The sequence below is a fragment of the Mirounga leonina genome, unplaced genomic scaffold (assembly GCF_011800145.1).
Source record: "Mirounga leonina isolate KUSES-001 unplaced genomic scaffold, KU_Mleo_1.0 Mir_54, whole genome shotgun sequence".
Taxonomy (NCBI): Eukaryota; Metazoa; Chordata; class Mammalia; order Carnivora; family Phocidae; genus Mirounga; species Mirounga leonina.
In genome coordinates this window covers 4,558,407-4,583,317 of record NW_023270812.1, presented here as the reverse complement: position 1 = coordinate 4,583,317, position 24,911 = coordinate 4,558,407, and the positions used below count along the sequence as shown (strand labels likewise).

Below are 24,911 nucleotides of genomic sequence, written 5' to 3'. Positions count from 1 at the left end.
AAACGTAGGTGTAATTTTTTAGTGACCTGATGCATGCCACAACATGGATGAGACTATAAAACATTATGCTACGTGACAGAAGCTGGATTACAAAACACCACATTTCATAAGACTCCGTTTGTATGAAATACCCAGAATAGGCAAATTTATAGAGACAGAAAGAAAATTAGTGGTTTCCAGGGCATGGGAGAAGAGGAAATGGGGGGCGGGGAGGGAGGGACATGGTTTCTTTTGGGTTTGATGACAATGTTCTGGAATTAGATAGTGGTGATGGTTGCACATTTTGAATATACTAAAAACTGCGGTATTGCACACTTAAAATCATTATGATGGTGAATTTTATCTCAAAAAATTTTTAAAAAAATACTTGGAGGAACATTGACTTCTTGTCCTTATTCCTTGAGTCCTGATCATATTCTTTCCAGCATCCCAACTCTGGCTTTACACCCTGCCTTGGTTTGCATTTAACCTCTGGAGCTTGGCTACTCTGATAATTAAGTTTGGGACTCATCCACAGCTTTGTGTTCTCTGCTGCTGAAGGAGATGGGGGCATCTTGGTATGTTACCCAAGGGAGCTTTCAGTTGCTTGTTAAGCAATCTCAGGCTGTATTTTTCTCTTAAATACCTGATACATCACATCAGCTATATTATAGCACATCTCTTCCCCTGTTATCCCAACCTAGTTCACCACCAGAGAAGGTTTAAACCATTAGACTATTGTCTTTGGCCAGGGGCTATGATGGGATCCTCATTACCAGCCAGACAAGTGAGTGTGCCCAGGTCAAAACTCCATTTTTTGTCCCCACCTGCTTTCTCGGTATATTCCTGCCTCCGATTGTTGCAGATTGGATTCCCTGGAAAAGTCTCTGAGATGAAATTTAGCATGCACCGTGCTTTTTCAGGAATGCCCTTGACAGCAATGCCTGGGGAAGAGAAGAGAAAGAAGGAAAATGGGGCAGAGGGAGAGGTTGAGCTGCACTGCTAGTCCAACAGTAGCCTTAGAAGACCTCACAAAAACTTCTAGAACTACACTGGTCCTTCAGAGTTGTCCTGATTGGGCCAAAATAGCCAGACATTTATACTTTTCAATTGATCAGTCATTTCATGTACACTGCCCAAGGAAGGGGAGGGCAAGTCAGCTCTCTGTAGGTAACATCTGCCAACAGCACTCCCAGCCCCTGGGGCAATGAGTCTCTCATCGAAGGAGCATGTAGGAGGCACAGCTTGGCATCTGTCCAGTCCTGCATTGGTTTTGACTCTTCCAGCTGTTCCCCTAGGGATTACAATACAATCCTAAACTCCTCACAATCTACTCAGAGTTCCTATTCCACTGCTTCTTAGAACATGAGGGAACCTTGTAGCAATACGGTTCCATCTGTCACCATCCTTGGTTCTATTGTTGTCACAGCTACATCCTTTATAACCCCCACACAGGGTTATACATGTTAAGTCTTTTAAAGAAATTAAGAGAATAAAAACTATGTATTCCTTTATACTTGCCGACATATTTAGTATTCTTAGTGCTCTCTCTTTCTCGCTCTCTCTCTTCCCTGTAACTCTAAATTCCTATTTGGGGTCAATTCTCCTCTGCCTGAAGAACGTCTTTTACTTCTTATAATGTGGATCTGCTGGTAACAGATTCTGTCAATTGTCAGACATCTGAAAATGTCTTTGCTTTCATTTTTGAAGGGTATTAATTAATTCATTCATTCATTCTTGGTTGACAGGTATTTTTATTCTGTACTTTCCAGATGTTGCTCCATTGTACTCTCGTCTCCATTTTTTCTGCTGTGAGGTCAGTCATTATTCATATTTTTGCTTCCCTATAGCTATTGTGAGCTTATTTGGTTTTTGTGTTTGTTTTACCATTTCCAAGATTTTCTCTTTATCTTTGATTTTCAGCAGTTTGACTACGACATGCTGAGGTGTGGCTTTCTTTGTATTTATCCATCTTTGGTTCACTGAACTATTTGGATCTATAAGGTAATGGTTTTTATCAAATTTGGAAAATTTTAAATTGTTAGTTTTTCAAATAATATTTTTTGTCCCACTTTTCTCCTTCTAGGACTTAAACACTTTTAGATTGCTTGATGTCATCTCACAAGTCAGTATCTTTTCAATTGTTTTTAGAATTGATTATTTTCATTAATCAATTGGCAAGTTCATTGACAATTTATTTGGTTTTACATAATATGCTGTTAAATTTTCATTTTGGATATTTTACTTTTTAGTCGTAAAATGCCCATTTGGTTCTTTTTGCAGTTCCCATTACTCTCCTGAAACATTATAACTGTCTTTTTATTTTAAGCATTTTTCCTTTAATTCCTTAATATATTTATAATGGCTTTTAAAAATTCCTTGTCTCCTTCTAGTTATCACATTTGGGTTATTTCAGGGTAATTTTCTATTGGCGTTTCTTGTCTTGATTATGGGTCACATTTGCCTGCTTATCACATGTCCATCGATTTAAGACTTTATGCTAGAATTATGAATGCTGCGTTGTTAAGACTCCAAATTTTTATGTCTTCATCTAGCAACCATCTATTTTTGTGCCAACAGGCAGTTAATTTATTGGTAGATCAGGCTGATTCTTATGAGGCTTGACTTGAAACTTTATTAAGATGAGTCTAGAGTAGCCCATTCTCTAACCAGAGTAGCTATGTTTGTAAGTGTGGCCTTTCCCATGTGTCAGCTGAAAGTGAGAATGTTTGGTGATTTCTCTCTACTCTGGCTGGCTGGATGCCCATGACTCTTGGCACCGGCCACCCTCCATCACCTTTGTGGAGCTCGGGCTCCTCAGCAGCTGTTCAGTCAGGCTGATAGATTCTACTCTGTTCATAAGCAAGTTATTGTTTGGTCAAAGACTTCATGACTCTGTAAGGGTGAAGGCTGCCACATTCATGTCAGCTTCCTGTGGGTCCATCCAGAGCCCTGCATGCAATGAGTTTCCAGGAAAGATTTATTGAGTGGATACATTTGATTTACATCAATTAGACACTCAGGGCTGACCCAGTCTCCAGTAGCAAGTTTCTTCTCCACTTGCTTTAGACATCTCCTTCCATTCGTCCCTCCTTCCTCTCTTTCCTCACAATATCTTGAGTCCTAGAAAAAATCCTCTACTGTGGAATGATTTCTGAAAGGATAGTATTTAAAATAAAAACAATAAGGTCATAAGGAATCATTTTCCTACTCAAAAGGACAAAACACTAAGCAGTCTTGGGGCGCCTGGGTGGCTCAGTCATTAAGCGTCTGCCTTCGGCTCGGGTCATGATCCCAGGGTCCTGGGATCGAGCCCCGCATCAGGCTCCCTGCTCGGCGGGAAGCCTGCTTCTCCCTCTCCCACTCCCCCTGCTTGTGTTCCCTCTCTCGCTGTGTCTCTCTCTGTCAAATAAATAAATAAAATCTTAAAAAAAAAAAACCAACACTAAGCAGTCTTATTGTGGGGACCACTGATGTTGATTGTTGGCTGCAGAATCTCTTCTTCTATGCCAACAAGGCCACAGGGGAGGGAAGGGCAGCAGGACAATGCTGGGGTGATGGAGATATGCACCCCAGGGATCCTGCAGCCTTTTCTCCCCAGTACCTTCCCCACCCCCACAGGTCAGTGCTGGGCAGAGTGAAGGAGACTCAGCCATCAGCAAGATAGAAAACTTCTGGAAGGCACCCAGGATGGACTTTAGAGGCAGAGGATGGAGACAGGAAAGAATATGGTGGTCATGAAGACCCTGACTGTATCCCTGAGAAAACTGTGGTCCGGAGAGGGGCAGAGATTGGCAAGACACACTGTGCACTTATATTATAGAGTGGACATAACCCAATATCCTTTGGTCACATCACGCAGCCACCCTGCTGCTCTCTCTCAGACATTTCCTGGGAGCTGCTGTGCCCCTGTGTAATTTACAGAGGGGTAGCTTTAACCCCTTTACAGCCATCAGTGCCAGACCTGGAACCCTGTGGGCTAATTCACTTTTAAAAGATCACCCCAAATGCATGTGTCAACAAATTGCTGAGAGGCACTGGAGGGATCCTGGGAAGGAGGAGCACTAGACCAGGAGTCCACAGCCCCTCCCCCCCCCCACATAATCAGTGGTGTCACATCAGGTAGATCACTCTCTCCCTGAGCTGTTTCCTCCTCTGTAAAATCAAGACACCAGCCTCAGCCTCAATCCCTCCCTTCCTCACTTCCTCCCATCTTTTCTTCCTTTATTCAAGCATTAGCTGAACTCCTGCCAGATACGTGACCCAGAAATTAGTTAGTTGCTCTCCTAGATAGCTTCTACACCCCTATCAACTCTGTTGGATCATTGTGGGGATCAAGTAAGAAGGCAGATACCTCTGGTACAGCAGAGGTACTCTCCATGCACGAGGTACGATTGCTATTTTTAAAGCATTCCTATTTAAAGGCAAGGCTTCCTTTAGCAACATGTGGTGTGAATAATGATTTCCAGTCCATGGGGGAGACCTAGAATGATCCTTCTGCATTCCATTCTTATGAAAGCTCAACAGCCCCACTGTGTTGTCTGGCTGACTGTGAGCTGGCGCAGATCCAGCCTGGCATCCTGGTGGAGCAAGGTGCCCAACCCTACTGTCCAGTGCCCCTGTCCTGTCCCCAGGGAACACACAGCAGGTGAGCTGGAGAGTGTCCCGGCTCCCTTGAGCCGCTCATTGTAGTCCTCAGCCAACTCCATTAGGAAGTTGGGGCACCTGGGTGGCTCAGTCGGTTAAGCGACTGCCTTCGGCTCAGGTCATGATCCTGGGGTCCTGGGATCGAGTCCCACTTTGGGTTCCCTGCTGAGCAGGGATCCTGCTTCTCCCTCTGCCGCTGCCCCCCACCTGCTTCTGCACTCTCTCTCTCTGTCTCAGATAAATAAATAAATAAGATTCTTAAACCTTATTTTTTAAAAAGGGAGTTAGTGTAGCACATCGATATTGTGGGACATTTACTTAAGAGTTCTTCCACAGATATTAACGTGCTGCTGTGATGATTTTAAATTATCCCCTATTCAATGTGTTCCTACAATAAACATTCACATAGAAAAGTTCCAATCTGATATGCTCCCCTTCCCCACAACTATTAATCGTGATCGCTTTAATGTAACGCTGGCGGACAGCACATGGCTTCTGAGGTCTGGTGTGGGCCTGCGTGTCCAGCTCTGGGTCTGGCACCAAGCGGAAGCAATCACGAGTCCATCTCTACAGGCTCTATCAACTCATCCGCTAAATGAGAGGACAAACCAAACCTGTGAGGCTTGTGTATTTCCATAATTACACAGTTCTAACTGTAAAAGTTCCGACTTTATCGGATACTTCAGGATTTAGAGCTAACAAGGCAGTATAGAGTCTAGGTCTCTTGCTAAGTACCCCCACGCCCACAATCCCCTGCAAATGAAAGCCAGACACATCCTTTCTTTTCAGAGATCTTGCTTTGTAAGTTGGAGAACCCACGAAAGTTAAGGTACATCGTGGGGGATTCTATCTCCCAGGCTCAGTTCGTCTGTAAAACGGGTCAGCTGAATCACGGTGCTGGCCCCCAACAGATTTTGCTGACTTCTGTCAAAATAGGGAGAAGATATGAAAGAGGGACATCATTCAACTTTTTTGAAGCTACATTCATTCTTTTTCTAAATTTTGAAATGATGCCTACAATTTCTAGTATCCAGGTGTCCTTTTTATAAATCAGGGCAATAGAAGAAAATTCGTTGTTGCTGGGGTTTGTTTCTCGCTTTTGAGTATCTTGCTAGCAGCCCTTTCTCAGTCATTACAGGTTTTAAATGTATTTTCCTGGTCCATAAGTACAACCAGCTGGAGCTGATAAGAGTGCGGATTTCTCATTCAAGTCCATTGTTCTGTTGCCAACAAGTCTGTGAGCTATCTATTTCATTAATTAAAGCCCTTTTACTATGATCTCAATCCCTCGATCTTTCTCTTGTCACTCAAACCCCAGCACCCACTCTTCATTCCAGCCACTGCTTCTCCAAGGCACCAGATAAGCTAATCCGCTCCTGGAACAGCCCTCCCATTCCAGGCTAGGCTCCTCCCTTCTCTCTAAATTCAAGGAAGATTTGCTTATTATCACAAACCTTTCCTGAATTGCTCCACCCTGTTGCAGTCACCATAATCTAAGTGATTACAGCCTGATAACATTAATGTAGAGAAATGGGACCAGCTCATGATAGAAAGCAAAACCTGTGCTGAACATGTGTTTCTCTTTTTCTCATCAGCAATACCTTTCCCTACCCCATCCATTGTAACCCCCTCCAAAAAGTTAATGAATCAGAACAGTTAGGACTGGAAAAAAGTCTTGGAGGCTAAATGACATGCCCAAGGTTGCAAAGCTGGTTCACGGAGGAGTAGGGACTAGACCCAGCCACCTATCTCTTCCTGCCAGTGTTGGTGACGTTGGGCATGCCACTCTCCCATCACGATTTCCAGGAGAACCTCCCGCTGGTTTCAATGCACCAACTTAACCTCTACTGTGTGTTTTCAGAATCTAATCAGGTGCCACCTCTCGATAAAGGGTCCTCGTAGAGATTGGCTACCAGGCGTAGCAGCTTCCTGCAAATTGCCTCTTCCCAGAACTCATCAAAATTCTCTGAGCTAGCCATTTCTCTCTCTCTTTTTAAAATATTTTATTTATTTATGTGACAAAGAGAGCATAAGCAAGGGAAGCATCAGGCAGAGGGAGAGGGAGAAGCAGTCTCCCTGCTCAGCAGAGATCTGGATGCAGGGCTCAATCCCAAGACCCTGGGATCATGACCTGAGCTGAAGGCAGATGCTTAACCGACTGAGCTACCCAGGCGCCCCATGAGCTAGCCATTTCTAAGGCAGGTCCTTGGTTGGATCCTTGAAATCACAGCCCCCTCCACACACACACACACACACACACACACACACACACACACTTTGCACCTGCAAATGGTCTACCCTATGGAGAGAATAGGCCTTCGATGTCTAATAATTTCAGAAAGCTCATTAATCCTTTTGAGCAGCCCAACACACTTATTTCAAACCACAGTGCCCCAGCTGCATGTACTTCTTAGCATAAACACCTTATTCCTTATTTTTTAAAAAAGATTTTATTTATTTATTTGAGAGAGAGAGAATGAGAGACAGAGAGCCCGAGAGGGAAGAGGGCAGAGGGAGAAGCAGACCCCCTGCTGAGCAGGGAGCCCGATGTGGGACTCGATCCCGGGACTCCAGGATCATGACCTGAGCCGAAGGCAGTCGCTTAACCAACTGAGCCACCCAGGCACCCAACACCGTATTCCTTATTATGCTATGACTTCCACCACCAAATTGGCCTTTATTTTCATCATTTCAATTTAAGACTTTTGTTTAAACCATAAAATACTGACCACAGCAAGTGGCCTTTAGAAATCAGCTTTACTGATGAGTTTAGTAACTCTTTCAAAGGGAAGACCTCAAAACTGCCGGACAGGCTCTGTCTCAGTGGTGGGAGTAGGTCTCAGCTGTCCTCAGCTATCACTGGCAGGGAGGTGGTCAGCGGCTGGTCAGACAACGATGAGATGTTAGAAGCACAGCGGCTGCCCGCACAGCACAGGGAAGTCTCTGGAACTCAGAGGAGTTCAGCAGTGGGGTTGCTCATGACCCCAGCTTCTTCCACCCACCAGTTGGGAGCTGCGCTGCCTTGACAAGCTGTATTCACAACATGCTCCTGATCTACCTAAAAGTTCCCTGAGCCAAATACTTAAGCTAAGTCCTAACAAGCTCACAAGACATAGGGATTCCTCAGCTCACCAACATCTGGTCTCTTTGTGCCTTGGTGGGAAGAGAAACCATGAAGGAAAACTGCTCTTCTCTTTCCATGGCTGCCACACTGCTTCCCCTCCCCAGCCCTCTGGGTGGAAAGGTGGACATTGGACCGCTTTGCAAACAACAGAAGCTGGAGGAAGATCTTGCCTGTGTGCCCACATTCCCAGCCAAGGCTCCACCCATGTGGAGGGTTCTCAGCAGATGAGGCCTCTGTAATGTTTACGTTGATGAACCAGGCTGCTCCTTCTCAGCACCCAACCAGCTGAGCCCCATCTGTGCACAGCGAAGGCCGGCCTCTCAATGAGCTGCCGTCTAGTTGGGGAGCAGGAAACCTCAAGCACGGGAGCGTTCCCAACGATAAGTACTGCAGGGATTTGATAAACACCATGTGCTGAGCACTGGGCTCGCCGTTCTGGGGCCAGGAGATAAGTGTGACCTGCAGCAGCCGGGAAAGGCTTCACATGTGAGGGGGAAACCAAGTGTTTGGGAAGTGGCTTTGCTTGGGAAGAAAGGCGGGAGTCAAGACCTGAGGCTAGGGGGAGCCCGCTGCTACATTTGGGGGTCATTGAGGAGCAGGGGCCAGGTGGAGGGAGATAGAGAAGGAGGTCGAGGCCCGGGCACCTCAGTGGAGGGTGTGCGCCCTGTGTTCACCCCATGGGCCCCCACTCCCTCTCACCTGTTTCCTCCAAGGAACACAAGCCTGCCTCTACCTTTGCCCAGCTGGCACTTATCCAACCTTCAAGGCCAGGATCATGTGTCAGTCTTCTGGGAAGCCCTTGCCGGCCTCGCTGCCAGCATCTGTATCCCAGCTGCCCCTGTCCTGTGTCCCCACAGCCTTGGCACATGTGGGGACAAAGATTAGCTTGCTGGTCAACCTCCCCAGTAGGCAGTGAGCCTGTAGGTCTGTCCCCCCAGTGCCTGGCTCCATGCCCAGCATTCAGTCAGCCTTCGGGTCACAGTCTGCTGAATGTTGCAGGCATGAGGGGGTGCACTCTGCCCCCTAATGGGGACCTACAAGGGTCAGAGCAAACCCTCTTTGGCTGGCATGGCTACAAGTTCCAACATCTCTGGCCTTATGCACCTGCCAAGGCTCACTGACTACTAACGATCTCAGACGCCTCTCAGCACTGCAGTGTCCCCACAAGGAGAACCAAAAATTCAGCTTCTCAGAGACTGTCACAGGATCTCCAGATGTTATTAAAATCTTTACCTTTGATCCAGAAATCCCATTCCTGGGAATCTGTCCCATAGAAATAAAAGTATATAACAATGCATAGATCATATACAAGGATGTTTGTTGCAGCTTTGTTCGTGGTGGTAAAACACTGGAGACAACAAGAATGCTACTGAGGGGCACACGCAGAACAGTTGTGACGTACCCACACCATGGAGTGCACGTGCTTTTGGGAAGAGGACTGCCCATCTCCACGGAGTAGTTGGGAATGATTTGCCTGATGTCTTGCCGAGTAACAGTAGTAAGATGTGCTTCTCCCTTCCCTTGTGCCTCTTGTCCCTTCCAGAGCAACTCAGCCCTTAAGTCTTGGGTGGGCTGGTCAGAGGGAGGAGAGCTTCGTTGTAGGACAAGTCAGATTCTGAACAGGGCATGGAGGGTGTCCATGCACCAGCGACCCTAAGCAGAGAGAGGAGGGTGAAAACATAAGGGGGTGGGCCAATGGGAGGGTCAGAGCCTGAGGGAGTGAGAAGAATGTCTATTTACAGGGCTGCCCTGGCAACGTGTTTTCAGAGACTCAGTGGAAAAGAGAGGTTCTGCAGCAGGGGGAGCTTGGCGTGGGGTCTCAGAGCCCCAGAAGGGTGAGGAAGTGCTCACATGGAGGTGTCCCAGTGTGGGATAAGAGGGACTCTGCCTGGGGGAACAGACCAGCGTGTAGGTGCTGGAGCCCCAGCTGGGAGAGGGGGCAGGGGCATAATGTGGAGGTGGTGAGTGACGGGAGCATCCACACAGGAGATGTAAAGGCACAATGGGAGACTGCTAACATGCAAGGGGACCCGTCATACAAGCAGACATATTGAGAGTATTCCTCCCTATAAGAGATGGGACTTACAGATAGGAATACTCAAAAACTAGAATAAACCCAGCAGTTTTAAATTGGAAGCAGAGGTATCAATGTGAGTTCATGGTTGTCAATATACATGATAAATATGGATTCCAAAGTGTGTATGTGTAGATACATATGTGTGTATGCATGTCTATCTCTAACTCTACTGACTGGGGACAGCCATCGACCCATAGCAAAGACCATCTAGCACCCCGATCTTGGCTTTTATTTATTTATTTTTTATTTTTTGTTAAATTTTGTTTTTGTTTGTTTGTTTTAGAGAGAGAGAGCATGCAGGCAGGGAGGTGCAGAGGGAGAGAGAGAATCTTAAAACAGTTTCCACGCCCAGTGCCTAGAGCTCAACGGGGCGGGGGAGGGGGGGAGGCTCAATCTTACAACAGTGAGATCATGACCTAAGCTGAAATCAGGAGTCGGTTGCTTAACCAACTGAGCCACCCAGGCACCCCCAGATCTTGGCTTCTCTGCAAAAGGAAGCGAGGATCCTTAGAGAAATGGTGAATTCCATGCTGGGGCAGGGAAAGTGCAAGATGGGCCTGAAACATCTTGCATGAGCAAACAAGAAGGTATTCAGATAATGATAGGATATGCCAAATGGACACAGACAGGAACATCAAAATATATAACAATAGTTAACAGATTATAACCTATTAAATACAAAAGGAAACTATGAATCCCTGTGATACACATGAGTAAACTAAACATTTGATGAGGAACAAGATATTTACATAGAGTCAAGATGCTTCCCCACAAACTATTAATTATAAAGGGAAAAAGTGTGTGGTAAAATATATATATATATACTGGCAGATACGATCTCAATCAAGCAAAGTGAATGTCATCAGGAACAGTAAGTGCACCTGTGCACCACAGACGGGGTCCGCAAGAAGAGTCCGCATCATTTCTGTAATCTTCCTGCCAATGACACCAACCTGTTTGCAGGAAGTTCGCACCAAAATAATCAGAGGTGATGAGGCATCACATCTGCACCTTGGTCCTAATGGATCAGGGCTCAAAAATACAGGTATTTTGTATTGTACTTGCAACTTTCGGTAAGTTTGAAATTGTTTCAAAATATAAAAGCTGTAAATAGTAATCCAAAGCAAGATATTGAAAACCCTGTGAAATATGATCCTAATTGTATAAAACAATGACCCGCCCTCACATAATAGACACAAGTATGTGTGTTGTGTATGGCTATGTGTTTCTTTGATTACATGACGATACAGAGAAATACAGACTCCTACGTGATAAGTTGTACACAGGTGACCTTGGGTAGAGGCAGGAGCAGAGAGAGAAGGATTCAAGCATAAGAAGAGTTAAAAAGAGACTACATTAAAAATTTTAAATGTGCCATGTAAAGCCATCATTATCTTGCACTTAATGTACAATAATGTGTGTGTATTGGTCTACTGCCAAAATAAAACACCACAGACTGAGTGGCTTGAAGACGGACATATTTTCTCATAGTTCTGGAAGTCGGAAGTCCAAGATCGAGGTGTCGGCAGGGTTGGTTTCATTCAAAGGGCTCTCCTGGACCTGCAGATATCTGCCTTCTCCTTGTCCCCCCTCACGCATCCTTCCTCACACACATGTGCATCCCCGGGGTCTCTGTATGTGTCTAAATTTCCTCCTTATAAAAACACCACCCTAACAGCCTCTTTCTATTTTTATTTATTTATTTATTTGACAGAGAGAGCGAGAGAGCACAAGTAGGGGGAACAGTAGAGGGAGAGGTAGAAGCAGGCTCCCCGCCAAGCAGGGAGCCCGATGCAAGGCTTGATCCCAGGACCCTGGGATCATGACCTGAGCCGAAGGCAAACGCTTAACCATCTGAGCCACCCAGGCGCCCCTAACAGCCTCTTTCTAACTTAATTACTTCTTTAAGTCCAAATACAATCACATTCTGAGGTACTAAGGGTTTGCACTTCCACAGACAAGTTTGGGAGGGACAGGACCCAGTCCAAATGAGTACAAATATGTGTGAGCGTGTGAGTGCGTGCGCACACACGCTCACACAAAAGCCTTGACCCTGATCAACCCATGTGTTCCCAGTCCAAGCAAGCATCCATCATGACTTGGTCTGGATTTCTTGTTGAAAAAGATTTGGTGACTTTTGGTCTTAAAAAAAATATTTTTGTAGGGTTGTTTCCTGAGTTTTCTTAATTCCAGTTGAAAGCAACAGTGACTCTTACTTCATCTGAGGTAAATCCAGACTAAGTAAATGATGAGGGTTAGGGTAGTCCTCTCTGTTAACAGGATGTTTATGAAACTACACTCAGAGTCCTCTTCTGTTCGGGCAGAATGGTGGGAGATCACAATCCAGCCACTCAATAACAGTGCGATTTGTCCTGAAGTTTATACCTTCGCTCCTATCATGTCTTTGTCTTGTATATCTCTCTGTGTTATCTTCAAGACAACTTCACGCTCCCCATCCCCACTTAGATTTCTTTCCACTGCCCTTTCTGGTTTCACCTAGTTCAGTTCCATGCCTTTGGAACTATCTTCTCCCACAACGAAGTCCTACAAGCCCCCAAGCTGATTGAATAGTCCAACACAACCCAAAGAAAGAAAATACACAGTTTCCAAAGCCTGATTTATTTAAAAACCAAAAAACATCTGCATTATTTTGGAATGCTCATTGTGGATTTGGTGTTAGGGCATCTCAATTCCCTGTCTTGTCATATCTGCAGAAATGTGGGAAGTGCTTTGCTTACCCCAGAAACGTCTCTAATGAACCTGCAGATCTCCCCCTTTTCCCTTTTCCAGTCTCTCCAATGGGATGTGCGACCCACAAAGTAGATGGAAATACAGTCCCTCCCATAGCTCTGCTAAGCAGACCAAGTTGTATCAGTTACATGTTGTTTCATTCTTCAAACCAAATGCGGGTTGGGAGTGTGGACGATTTGCAAGGGCACACAGTCACAGGAATGGATGGATTCTGAACACTTAGCCTCTGGGGCAGCACAAAGAGTGCTGGTCCTGCTCTAGCCCCACTCAGCTCTTCACTGGCTGGATGACCTCACCTGTCCAGCTCCTCACCTGTGTCACGGACAAGGGCACTCCCGCTTAAGTCTTCACTGGACAACCAGCTAGGCTGTGGATCGCACACCAATGTGCCCATTGATGGCAGAGCCCCATGCAAATCAGAGGTGAGAGGTGCGTTAGTGTGCTGGAGAGGTGGGGGCTGGCTGCGGGGCAGGGATCTGGGTGCAGGTCTCTCCCTCGGCACTTTCTTCTGAACCTCAGCTTACTCCCTGGGAAAACAAGGATACAAGAGCCACCCTCACGACTGTCGGTTCCCCAGCTGGACTCTCCAGGGGACATCAGACAGCATTATCCCAGGACGCTTTACTAGCCTGTTTGGCCATCTCCCCAGGGACACTGTTCTCTGAGGTGAGATCAGGGGAGCAGAGCCCACAGCTCCTGGCTTTTTGAAACCAGATCCCACTCGGCCCCCCAGCTCCTCCTTGAGGGTCTCTTCCTTCCTGGGAAGTACATCCCCAAGTGGCCTCTCGCTGTGCTGCTGGCTCCGCAGCTGTCTTCTCTTCGCTTCCCGTCGAGTCCTCGAAGACTCTGCTGCAAACACCACAAGGTGGAGTCAACAGCTCAGCCTCCCTCAGAAAGAGGAGCGCTTTGGAGCTCTGCCCCTCATCAGAGGGCAGTCTCCCTGCCAAGTGTGATCACCTCACTCAAGCACCCTGCAGGAAGTGGGGTGGCAGGGAGGCCCGCCCTGCTCCCCCAGCAACCCAGACCACAATGGTGAAGCTGTCACATCGAGCACCGCCCAGTCCCCTCCAGCTCACAGTGGACAGGGAATGAGCCCTGTGTTTCTTTTACATTCTCTTCATTCGCTCATTCATGCCTTTATTGAAACCTACCCTGTTCCGGGCACAGTGCTCTGGACCGAGCACACACATGAACAGCATCACCCCTGCCCGCTCTCGCACGGCTCATGACCTGGTGAGAGGAGAACACACAGGAGGCATGGACCTTCAACAGATACTTGATGGGTTTATACATATAAAACCAGTAGACGCTCCTCCCCACTAATGTGGAATATTAACTTATTCATCAAAAATATTTTGCAGGGGTGCCTGGGTGGCCCAGTCGTCGAGCGTCTGCCTTCGGCTCGGGTCATGATCCCAGGGTCCTGGGATCGAGCCCCGCATCGGGCTCCCTGCTCCGCAGGAAGTCTGCTTCTCCCTCTCCCACTCCCCCTGCTTGTGTTCCCTCTCTCACTGTGTCTCTCTCTGTCAAATAAATAAATAAAATCTTAAAAAAAAAAAAAAGGTATTTTGCGGTACTGACTACAGAATAGTCCGATCTAATGGATCCATAGAAGGAGACAATTCTTGATTTTGAGCTCTCAAGGCCAGGTCCCTGATAATCCATGAAACAATGTGCTCAAGTTTTCAAGTTTGGAAGTAGGAAGGGCTGAGTACCGGTTGTGGCTAATAACCACACTATGGATTCCTTGTTTTCATTGGAAAACACTTTTTTTCCTGCTTAATAATTGAAGATGGCAACAGCACAGATGGCCACGTACCTGTACCTTTAAGGGGAATCTGTGTGCCCAATGCCTAAGGAATGACTCCATCACCAGGACACTGACCCCGTCTTAGAGTGCCAACGGCTTGCTCTGCCACCCCAGGAAAAAAGTAGAAAGGCTCCTGGTGAGAGTCTATGTCTCAGGCTCCCTCCTGGCTCTGCCCCCCTCCTCCAGCTACACTGAAACCGCCTCTCCCAGCAAGTCTCCTGAGTCATCCTGCCTTACATAACCCACTTGGGAGCCTCTTGGCACACATGCGTATGGTTTGTATACGCTTTCCCAGAGGTCCACCAGCCACCAAAATAATCAGTCTTCCCTCTAAACCCTTAAACCAAAGGTTTGCCCAACTGTTGTGTGCTCTTCTGGGGGGAAGTTTTATTTAGCCTGGCACAATAGAGGTTATATATACAGGCTCTGTAGGCTCGTAAAATAAACATAAATTTAAATCATAATCTTACCCTGTGGTTAGAAAAATAGATTGTCACAAATACTTGTAATACTAATTGCTCATTATACACTTCCACGAGTTGCGCTCTGCTGTTAGCTCTGGGACAGCAAATGTTGGTGAATGTGAACTAAGTAAGCTATTTCAGCCAGAACCTACCACTCAGACTTGTGTTTGTGGAGGAGCTTCTGTTTACAAAACTCTTACCCACACATTTTCTCAACAAAGGTCTCCAGAGCTTTATGACATAGATACAATTATTCCATTTTACAGAAGAGGAAACTGACGTTCAGGGTGTTCCAGATCACAGGAGTGATAAGAGGACAGATTTCAGCCCTGGTGTTCTGATAGATCCCACTAGTTATAACCTCCCCATGGGATATGCATACACAAGGACCCCTGTACTCCTGGGTAACCTACACCCTTCTAACTATTCCACATGTTTCACACCTAACTCAGTGCTTGACACTTACAGGGCAAAGTAATAAAGTCTCCGAAGTTGAATGTAGATCTCTCCCTACTTCCTGGCCACACTGGGTCTTCTGCATCCTGTATAACTCAAAGTCTTGGGCACCTAACACATTCACTCTGTATCCGTTAATAAGTTAATGAATGTTTTCTATGAAGCTAGAGAACCCGTTCCTGTCCCCTTGTTTTGTGGACTTTGGAAGTTATGCTGCAAAAATGGGTTGTCCTCGGGGACAACTAGGGAGCCTGGCTGCACCTGACCTCTGAGGTCCAGCTCATTTCTCCCCCCAGGGAATTTTTCTTCAGAAGGCTTTCAAGCCACAACAGGAGCAAAGATGATGTGAGGAGGACAGGGTTATTGTGAGAAAAGTCTTTCGTATCTGGTATCTGTCTCCGAGATCTCAGGGCTCTCAGCAACTGCTATGCGAAGCGGCTCCCTCCAGGGGATCTGAATCACCACATCCTTCAGGGTATGTGCCTGCAGAGCTCCTTAAAGCATTTTTAGTGGTTTTAAGGATACAAGTTCCATTGGGGTCTATTCTTGTGGAGCTGCCCTGAGTTCGGGGCACCCCCCTCCACAAACCCCCAGACAAACGTGACTCTAGAGCACAGAGTTTCTATTTGAAGGTTCACAGTTTGTTTGTGTTGGCCGTTACAGACACTCCCTGAGATAGGCCAGTGCAATAGGATTTCCCAGGGCATGCTGTGGACTAAGAAAACAGCCTAGAAAAAACGGCTAGTGGAACCTTCCTTTCTGCCTCTGCTCTGAAATAAAGTGCGTCATTTTGAGACAAAAGGGGGCTCTGCTGAAATCACTTAAGGAGAAAAATACAGGTAATATTAAAAGTGTAACCGTACTAGGATGTACTGGAATTGTGATGATGGCTCGTTGCTAATGTTTCTTTCTCCAACATGCCCCCCTCCCCAGCATCTGGCATTACAACAGCTACGTATCCGTGACTGTTTCATTCTCTGAAAATGTAAGTGTTACATTTGTTACACATTTGTTATACCTAAAGTTCTACTCATCCCTGAGGAATTCCAGGATTTTGTAGCAAAATGCATCACAGAGTGATGATGTTTCAGAGGTTTGCTGTTAATGCTCCCTGCTGTCCTGCTCAGCATTTCATAGAGCTTCCTGGTGTCATTACCCAGAATCTAAATCAAGAGAATATTAAGAGTTTCAAGTTGCCTGTTGATTAAAGAAAACACCATACAGCAACTACTGAAAACTATAGGAAATGATTAAAGTGATCTGATGGAAAACATCAACATCTTTCCTATCAACCAGCAAAAATCAGTTTAAAACCCAAAGTTCCCAGCAGCAATATCAATAATAACAAAAACGATGCAGGGGGAAAAAAGCTGGTAAGAAATGCACAGGAAATATACACTGATCTCAGTAAATATAAAGATATTTTTAGATATTTACATAACCAAGTTGCACAAATTTCTGAATAGGATGATTGAGAAGATTAAAGTATTATAAGAATGTTCTTTTCCCAAAGAGATGAGATGTTTTATTTAATCCCAAAGAAAATATTAACATTGGGTTCTTTTTCGAACCTAAAAAAGCTAAACATAAATTGTACCTGGAAAATAGATTGAAGGAACGAGAATATGACAGATCTTAGTATATCCAAGAAGTATATGTTTTACAAAAACGGCATCACAAATTAATGGAGATAAGTATTTTTAAAGTAATGGTGCTGGGAAAATTTCTTGACATTTTGGAAAATAAAATACTGTTTTCTTATCACACACCCCTAATAAAAGAACATCAAGGCACAAAAGCAATGGAAGAAATAAAATAAAGATATCTATTTAAATTTTAATCACCTTTGTAAGTTAAAAATCCTTAAAATAAAAAGGCCAAAAATAAGCTGGGAAAAAATCATTGGCATAAATCTGCAACTTCCTAAAATGTACTGGCTTTGCCTTGCTCTCCATTCCTGCAAAGAACAGACTATTTCTGTGTTCGAATGGGCTGTCCTGCTCCTATTTCTGCTTTCAAGATCTCTGTGCCCATGTACCCCCTGGAGACATAGGAACACCTTGCATGGAAATCCCACCATTTACATATGAACCATTTACTTACTGAATATCTATGTAAAATATCTAGACATTTCCTTGCCTGAGGATTTTATCACAGTAAGTATATTTTGAGTAGTTGTACTACTTTAGGCTTAGATTTTTAAAACTAGAAATGTGCTCTTGTCCCTTTAGGAGAAGTCAGTTCATAAAATTATCAAGAGAACAAAAATTGGAATTTTAAAGAGTGAACTTAACTAAATTTCAAGTGGGTAGTTAATAAGAACAAAGAATTTCATTGAGAATAATTCCCTTCATGGGAAAAGAGGTTTCTGAATGCAAATAGCAACAGGAAGATACATGAGGGCAGGAAGTCTCTAATGTATTCAGTACCTGGCAGGTGTGATTTACCTAGCAGACAAACCCCAAGAATTATTCAACTGCTCAGTTCCAGTAAAAAACTAGGATCAATTTTGCTTAAGAAAATATCTATTAAATACATGTACAATGTAAAATCATAGCCACATGCATACATATTTGCTAGAAGGAAATAAAAACTGGTTCATTTGCATCTTCTGCTTCTGACAAAGACGAAGTAACAGAGACCAGATTGCCTCCTGAAACAATCAAATGAAATATATCAAGCAGCAGTTTTCAAGGCACTGGACATCAGACAATGAAGGGGAGTGATTCTGAGTGATGGGAAATAGAAAAGGTGAGTCCTATGATCACCCCAGCTCACTGCTATGAGAGTCTGCAGGCCACAGTGCAGGGATGGGGAATCCAGGTGGTGCCCAGTGGACTCCCGGGGTAAACACAGCTCTACTGACTAAGCAGAGCTGAAAGTGTAAGAGACCTAGGTGTCTTGAGTTGGCAGGATAAAGTGCCAGAGAGGAGAGAGCTGCAGAGAGAGAGAATTCTTGAGATCTGTGGAGGGAACCCCTCAAGAATACAGCAGAGTACTGATAGGTTCATGCACATGGGGAAACTCTGAGGTGGGAGAAAGAACTGTCTGAGAGAGTTCGAGGGAAGGGTGCCAAGCACTCACCCAGGGCCAGAAAAAGTGCCTGTCCCCACAGCAAGACTGGAAGCGTCATAATTAATGGTTATTGGATAGGCTACTCAAAGTAGTCTTGTATCAATAGTGTGGAATAATTAGCCTAAGACTGAATGCTGCTCTGTTCCAACTAAATTCTTAAAAGCAAGATCTAAAAGGATCAAACTTTTCCCAAGTGATTTAAATGCATCCCAAAACAAAGCTTAAGAATGTTTATAGATAGACAAAAATACTCAGCACCAAAGTAAAATTCACCAAGCAGGCAAAGAAACAGGAAGATATCGTTAATGAGGAGAAAAGCCAACCAGTCCAAACCAACCAAGAACTGATTAAATGTTAAAATTAGAAGACAAGGACACGAAACAGTTATTATAACTACATAACTGCATTCTAGATGTTCAAGAAGTTAAGTAGACCCAAATCAAACTTCTAGAGATGAAAACTACAAATTATCAAATGAAAAATATACTGGATGTGATTAACAGCTGATCAGATATTGCAAAGGGAAAAGATAAGTGACTTTGAAAACATAGCAATAGACACTATCTAAAATAAAATACAAAGTAAAAAAGAACTTGAAAAAATTATAAAATCACTGAACTATGGACAATTTCAAATAGCCTAATATACATATATTTAGAGTTCCTAAAGAAGAGTAGAGAAGGGGAGAACAGGAAAACTATTTCAAAGAGTAATAGATGAAAATTTTCCTAATTTGGTGAAAAGTATAAATTCACAGATTCAAGATGTTTATCTCATCCTGAGAATGAGAAATATTTAAAGATCATACAAAGTCACTTCATATTCAAATTGCACAAACCACTGATAAAATCTGAGAGCAGCCAAAGAAAAAAGACACAATGGATTCTTTACCAGCAGATCCACATTATAAGAAATGTTAAAGGAAGCCCTTCAGGCTAAAGGAAAGCGAAACAAAATGAAAATATGGATTCATACCAGTGTTTTTTCAAGCTTGGCACTGGTGACATTTGGGGCTGGATAATTCTTTATCCAGACATTGTTGAATGTCCCCAGTGGGCAAAATTACACCCAGTTGAGAATCACATCCAGTTGAGAACCACTGATTTACACAAAAAAATGAGAGGCACTATAAATGCTATTACATTGGTAAATATGTCAGATTTTTTCTTATTATTTAAATCTATTTTAAAGATAGCTAATTTGGGGGGTTGCCCGGCTGGCTCAGTTGGAAGAGCATGAGACTCTTCATCTTGGGGTTGTGAGTTTGAACCCTATGTTAGTCATAGAGATTACTTAAAATAAAAAGAATCATTCTAAAAGAGAGCTAACTTTTTAGGCAAAAATAATTTAAATTTTAAGTTTTCAACTTTTAAAGCAAAAAAACATATTCTTAACATTTTAATAGCAACAAAAACATAAAAAAATGTGGCTTTTATGTTTGTGGGGTTTAAGTAAAAATATATGTCAACAATATCATGAAAGCAGGAAGAGGAAAATAGAGTTCTATATATACTACTGTATATACTTATATGGAAGTCACATAATATCTCTTGAAGTATGTATATGGTAAACTCTAAAGCAACCACTAATATAGTAAAACAAGAAGTTTTAGCTAAAAAGTCAACAAAATAGATTAAATTGAAAAACAATAAATAATCCGAAAGAAGAAAGAACATAGGGAAAAAGAACAAAAAGATGAGATAAATAGCAAGATGATAGACTTAAATCTAGCTATGAAGTAATCACATTAAATGTAAATGATATAAAGAGCTCAGTTAAAAGAGTTTTAAAAGGCTCATACTGTCAGAGTACATAAATAAAGCAGCATCCAACTAAATGCTCTTATAAGAAGTACACTTTATATATAAAGAAACAGTAGGTGAAAAGAAAAGGGTATGACTTGCTAACATTAGTCAAAAGAAAGCTAGAGTGGATACTAATATCAAACAAAGTAAATTTATATACAGCAAACAATATTGCCAGAGATTAAAAGGTTATTTCAATATGATAAAGGATTAATTTATCAAGAGGATATAACAATCCTAAAAGTTTATATACCTGACAGCAGAACTTCAAAAAGCATGAAGCAAAATCTGGTAGATGTAGAAGGAGAAATGGACAAATCTATAACTATAGTCAGAGATTTAAATACCACTTTCTCAATAATTGATTAAACAAGCAGTCAGAAAGTAAAGAATATATGAGACATGAAAACTCTAACAGCCAAGTTGCCCTAATTACCATTTATTGAATACTCTAAACAACAATAGCGGAATACACATTCCTGTCAAGTATTTACCAAGCATTTACCAAGTCATACTCTGGGCCATAAAATATGTCTCAATAAACTTAAAAGGATTCAATTCACACAAAGTATGTTCTTTGACCACAATGAAATTAAATTGGAAATCAGTAACAGAAAGATCACTGAAAAATCCTCAAATATTTGGAAATTAAATAAGATATTTCTCAATAACCCATGAATCAGTAAGGAAATTGAAAGGAAAATTAGAAATTATTTTGAACTTCATGAAAATGAAAACATCACAGACCAAATTCTGTGGAATAACACCAATGCTTAAAGGGAAATTTATAACACTAAATGCCTATATATGAAAGGACTAAAGGTCTCAAGTCAATAACGTCAGATCTCATCCTAAGAAACTAGGAAAAATAGAGCAGACTAAACCCAAAGTAAGCCAAAGAAAGCAAATACTACAAATCAGAACAAAAAATCATGAAATAGAAAACAGTAAAAATAATAGAGATGTCCAATATGGTCATCGCTAACCACACATGTCTGTATAGCTTTAAATTTAAATTAGTTAAAATTAAGTAAAATTTAAAGTGCAGTACCTCAATTGCATTTGTCACATCTCAAAGCTCGATAGCTACTGGTGGCCATTTGCTAGCATCCTGGACAGTGTGAACACACAGAACACTTTAGTCATTGCAAAAATTTCCGTGGGGCAGAGACCAGCTCCCCCATATTTTTAAGTGACCTCAGTGACATCTGATCAGGTGCTCTCCAAGCCAAGACCCATCATCACAATGGACATGCAGGGAGAATTCCAAAGTATCAAAGAGATTACCAATCAGGGCCTCATTGTCCTCACCCTACGTTCACGGAAATCAGGGCAGGAGTCCTGCCCACGAGTTCCCAGAAAATACATCATTTTGCCAAAATGTTTACATTTTCTAAATCTTGGTTCACAATGAAGTTTTTATTACAAAGAATTTTCATGTTTCTACACTACTAACATATCTATACGCACATATACATACGTGTATATGTCATGTACAAATGGAAAAGCTCTGTGGCGCCGGACTGGGAACAGCAGAGCTGGCTCTTCATGAGATTCGTGATGTGACCCTGAGTGGACATAAAATAAAGCAGCTCAGTTACAATCTTAGGAACTGGAATGTCTGAACTAACCACATTTTCAGAAGCCAAGTAAGTGACTTTAATTTTTGACCAGATTCTTAGGGGGAAGTGCACAGCTCCGTGAGCTCACACACTTGACTTTCAAAAGCAGTGAGAAACCACAGTTCCAGACAGTTGAGGAAACACGGCCCTCAGCAACTGAGCTTCTTACCCAAGCTCATAAAAACTGTCAGAGCATGAATGGAGTCCAGATCTTTAGACTCAATTAGTGATCTTTCTGCTCTCCCACGGTGCCACATTGCCACATCAGGGATTGTGCTATGCATGAAGAGAGACCTTGCCTACCCGGACTTAAAAAACACAACACGATTCTGTAAACAACACCAAAGTTGTAGTAATTCAGGGAAAGGAGATCGGTGCTCTGTAGGGCCTTTAGACGTGCTGACCATGCAGCATTGTCCTGATTGTGTTTCCACCCCCAGACTTCAATTTGACTATGGATATTTCTGGGTTCTGCACAAAGCCAGCACAGAAGTCATCATCTGGTGCAATGAGGACATCTCACAGTATGGAAACACAGTTCCTCTTACTGACGGGCAGAGTTGCAGTGTAAGCAGGTAAGGGTGCTGAGCCCCGGATGGCGTCAGCAGCATTCCTGAACTGTCTCCCAGAGCTGCGGGCCATTTCAGCTAAGGGCAAGAAGCACCTGCTGTGGCCACTGGCCCTGGCTGTCAGTGAGCATTTGCCCTGTCAGACAGATACCCGGCAGCGCTCAGGAAAAGTTGTGAATTTTGTTACTGGCACACTGACATAAGCTGGAGTGGAGCTAGAACGTCACTGCTGGTGTTCTCCAGCCACAAGCCTCTGGAGTCGATGACAACAGCTCTGTGGTGTCAGAATCCAAGCCAGGCGTGCCAAGTGACCCGGAGAAACCTATAAGTGAGTGAGCTTCTCACAATCTCTAAGGATAAGGAAGAACATTCTGGAGCCTGCTTTCATTCACCCTTTGCCGTCTCCTTTCCTTATTTGTCAACATGGTGACTAAGAGGCAAATGACAGGACCACAGGGTTTCAAAATGTGAACTTGGGGGTGGTTGTTTTTTTTTTTCCTAGGCATCTGAATGTACTGACTAGAAGAAAAGACCTCAAGTAAAACTGGATGTTTTCATGAAGCAAACTTTAACTTTGCATTTATTACAACCAGTTATCAGATGAGCAAAAGCTGTGTATGGATTTTTTTACTCTTTGGCAAGCAAACGGTCACCCAATCACCAGTCCCGCGGAAAATGATCAGGTACACAAAAGTCCTCTGAGACGGGCTCAGGGCATTTGTTTTTTCACAAGTAAAGGAGGAAGGAAAAGATCCTTTGTCACAAAGAAAATGTAAACTTGGAAGGAACATCCTGGTTACTTAGAATCAACTCAATGAGTATCATCGAAACTTCACAAAAATCTTGGTTCTTAAGTGAATCAGAGACAACTCACATAGTACAAACTTGCCAAGCCTGAGTTTTTCAATAGAAGTGACATTATTTTGAGGGTCTAAACCCAAGGCTCTGTTACAGACAGAATGGCTTGGTTAGCAAAATATTAGACAGGAGCTCTTGTTGCAATTTCTGTGGTAACAGCCTGAGGAGAGGCAGTGGAAGACCAGGGTGGCTCTCCCAGGGTCTGTTCCCAACTAGCTGCAAAATCTAAGGCTCACCACTTACCCTCTCTGGGCCTCCATTTCTCATCTCTAAAATAAAGAATTGGGATTCTAGGGACATCTGGAGACATACAGCAATGTCTGGAACATTTTGTCATGACTTAGGGTGGGGGTGGCGCTAAGAGGATCAAGTGGGTAAGAGACCAGGGATGCTGCTAGATTGAGAAACCCTGGTTTCAACCAGATTGGTCTGGCTTTTCCAACAAAGTAATATCCAGTGCAAACATCCTATGGTTCTCGAGACAGTTCAATATGTTTCTTTCATTCCAGACCCCTTATTTTTAAATTGTCCCAAATTATTTATCTTCAATATAAATGATAAATTTCACATATTACCAAAAATGTGTGCATAAAAAGTGCTTTTTTGATGTTTAACAACAACAGAATAAAGCTTCCTAATCACTGGGAACATCCTCCTAATAAACATTTACAATGACAGTTGGCAATGACTCAAAGTCTTCCAGGATACAATCTATATCCCAGCAGTAAAATTAATCTTTTGGGAAGTAACCTTAATAGTTGTTGGGATGATATTTGCCAAATAAATGATTCATCAAATAATATCTTTGGTGCTGAAAGAAACAGGAAGTTTGTGAACATCCAGACTGTGGGATTGAGGGAGGCAAGACCTTCTGTCTGTAATTGTGGGTGTTGGGCCCATACAGAGATTCTAAAATAAAATAAAGCCAAAAATGTTTTCCCCACCAAATGTCCTACACATTCATCTGTTCCAATGGGGGCTTTGTTTAGAAGAATATGCATTTTCTTTGCTGACCCCCACCCTTCCCCTAAAGCCCAAGTCACCCAGGTGCACCCCAGGATATTTGCAGCATTAAACTTCCTGTATTTGTTACAAATGTTTCATTTGTCTGTCTGGCTCTCTGGACTCTACTTGCCCCGAGGAAGAAGCCTGTGCTTTGTTATTTCTCATCCTCTGCACCTAGCGACAGTAGATATACAGCAGACACAGCATAAATATTAGTTGACAGTGGTCAATATGGCAGACTTAGTGGATCTCACTGCTCCTCGCACAGAGAAATGTTGGATAGAATTGTTGGATAGAAAGCCAAACTCAAAAGCAAGGAAAGGATATCCTTAGAGGCCTGAGTCACAGAAGGAATTCGAAATCAAAGAGGTGGCTCTTGAGTTTCCACATGAATTGCGTGTATTGGGCGCCATAAACCCCTTGGCACTGGAATTTACTGCCTAAGGAAGAACACAAGTCGTGGACTTAAGCCATGTATGTGATGAGCAGCTGAAACTGAGTTCCCAAAATAAAGCTAAAGATGGGAGATAACTCACCCCCAGAAACACAAAAATAAGGGGAAAATATTTTTAAATGAGTATGTTTTAAAATTTTGAATATGTGAATATATATATAGTTGAATACATAATGCAAGAATGCAAAATTACATTAAAAAGAACAAGGAGATTG

General features: G+C 43.3%; 1 long non-coding RNA gene across 2 annotated transcripts; it reads left to right on the top strand.

Moving 5' to 3' along the window:
• Positions 1–345: 345 nt before the first annotated feature.
• LOC118001786 lies at positions 346–23,740 on the top strand. 2 transcript variants are annotated; one of them, XR_004676839.1, is made up of 9 exons: positions 346–1,795; positions 1,903–2,104; positions 9,077–9,585; positions 10,659–10,872; positions 15,972–16,147; positions 16,242–16,293; positions 17,935–18,059; positions 22,251–22,385; positions 22,882–23,740. It is a non-coding gene; the product is annotated as an uncharacterized LOC118001786 (long non-coding RNA). The 2 variants fall into 2 exon arrangements; XR_004676840.1 differs by lacking the exons at positions 15,972–16,147; positions 16,242–16,293; positions 17,935–18,059; positions 22,251–22,385; positions 22,882–23,740 and having other exon boundaries at positions 1,903–1,983; positions 10,659–11,507.
• Positions 23,741–24,911: the final 1,171 nt, after the last annotated feature.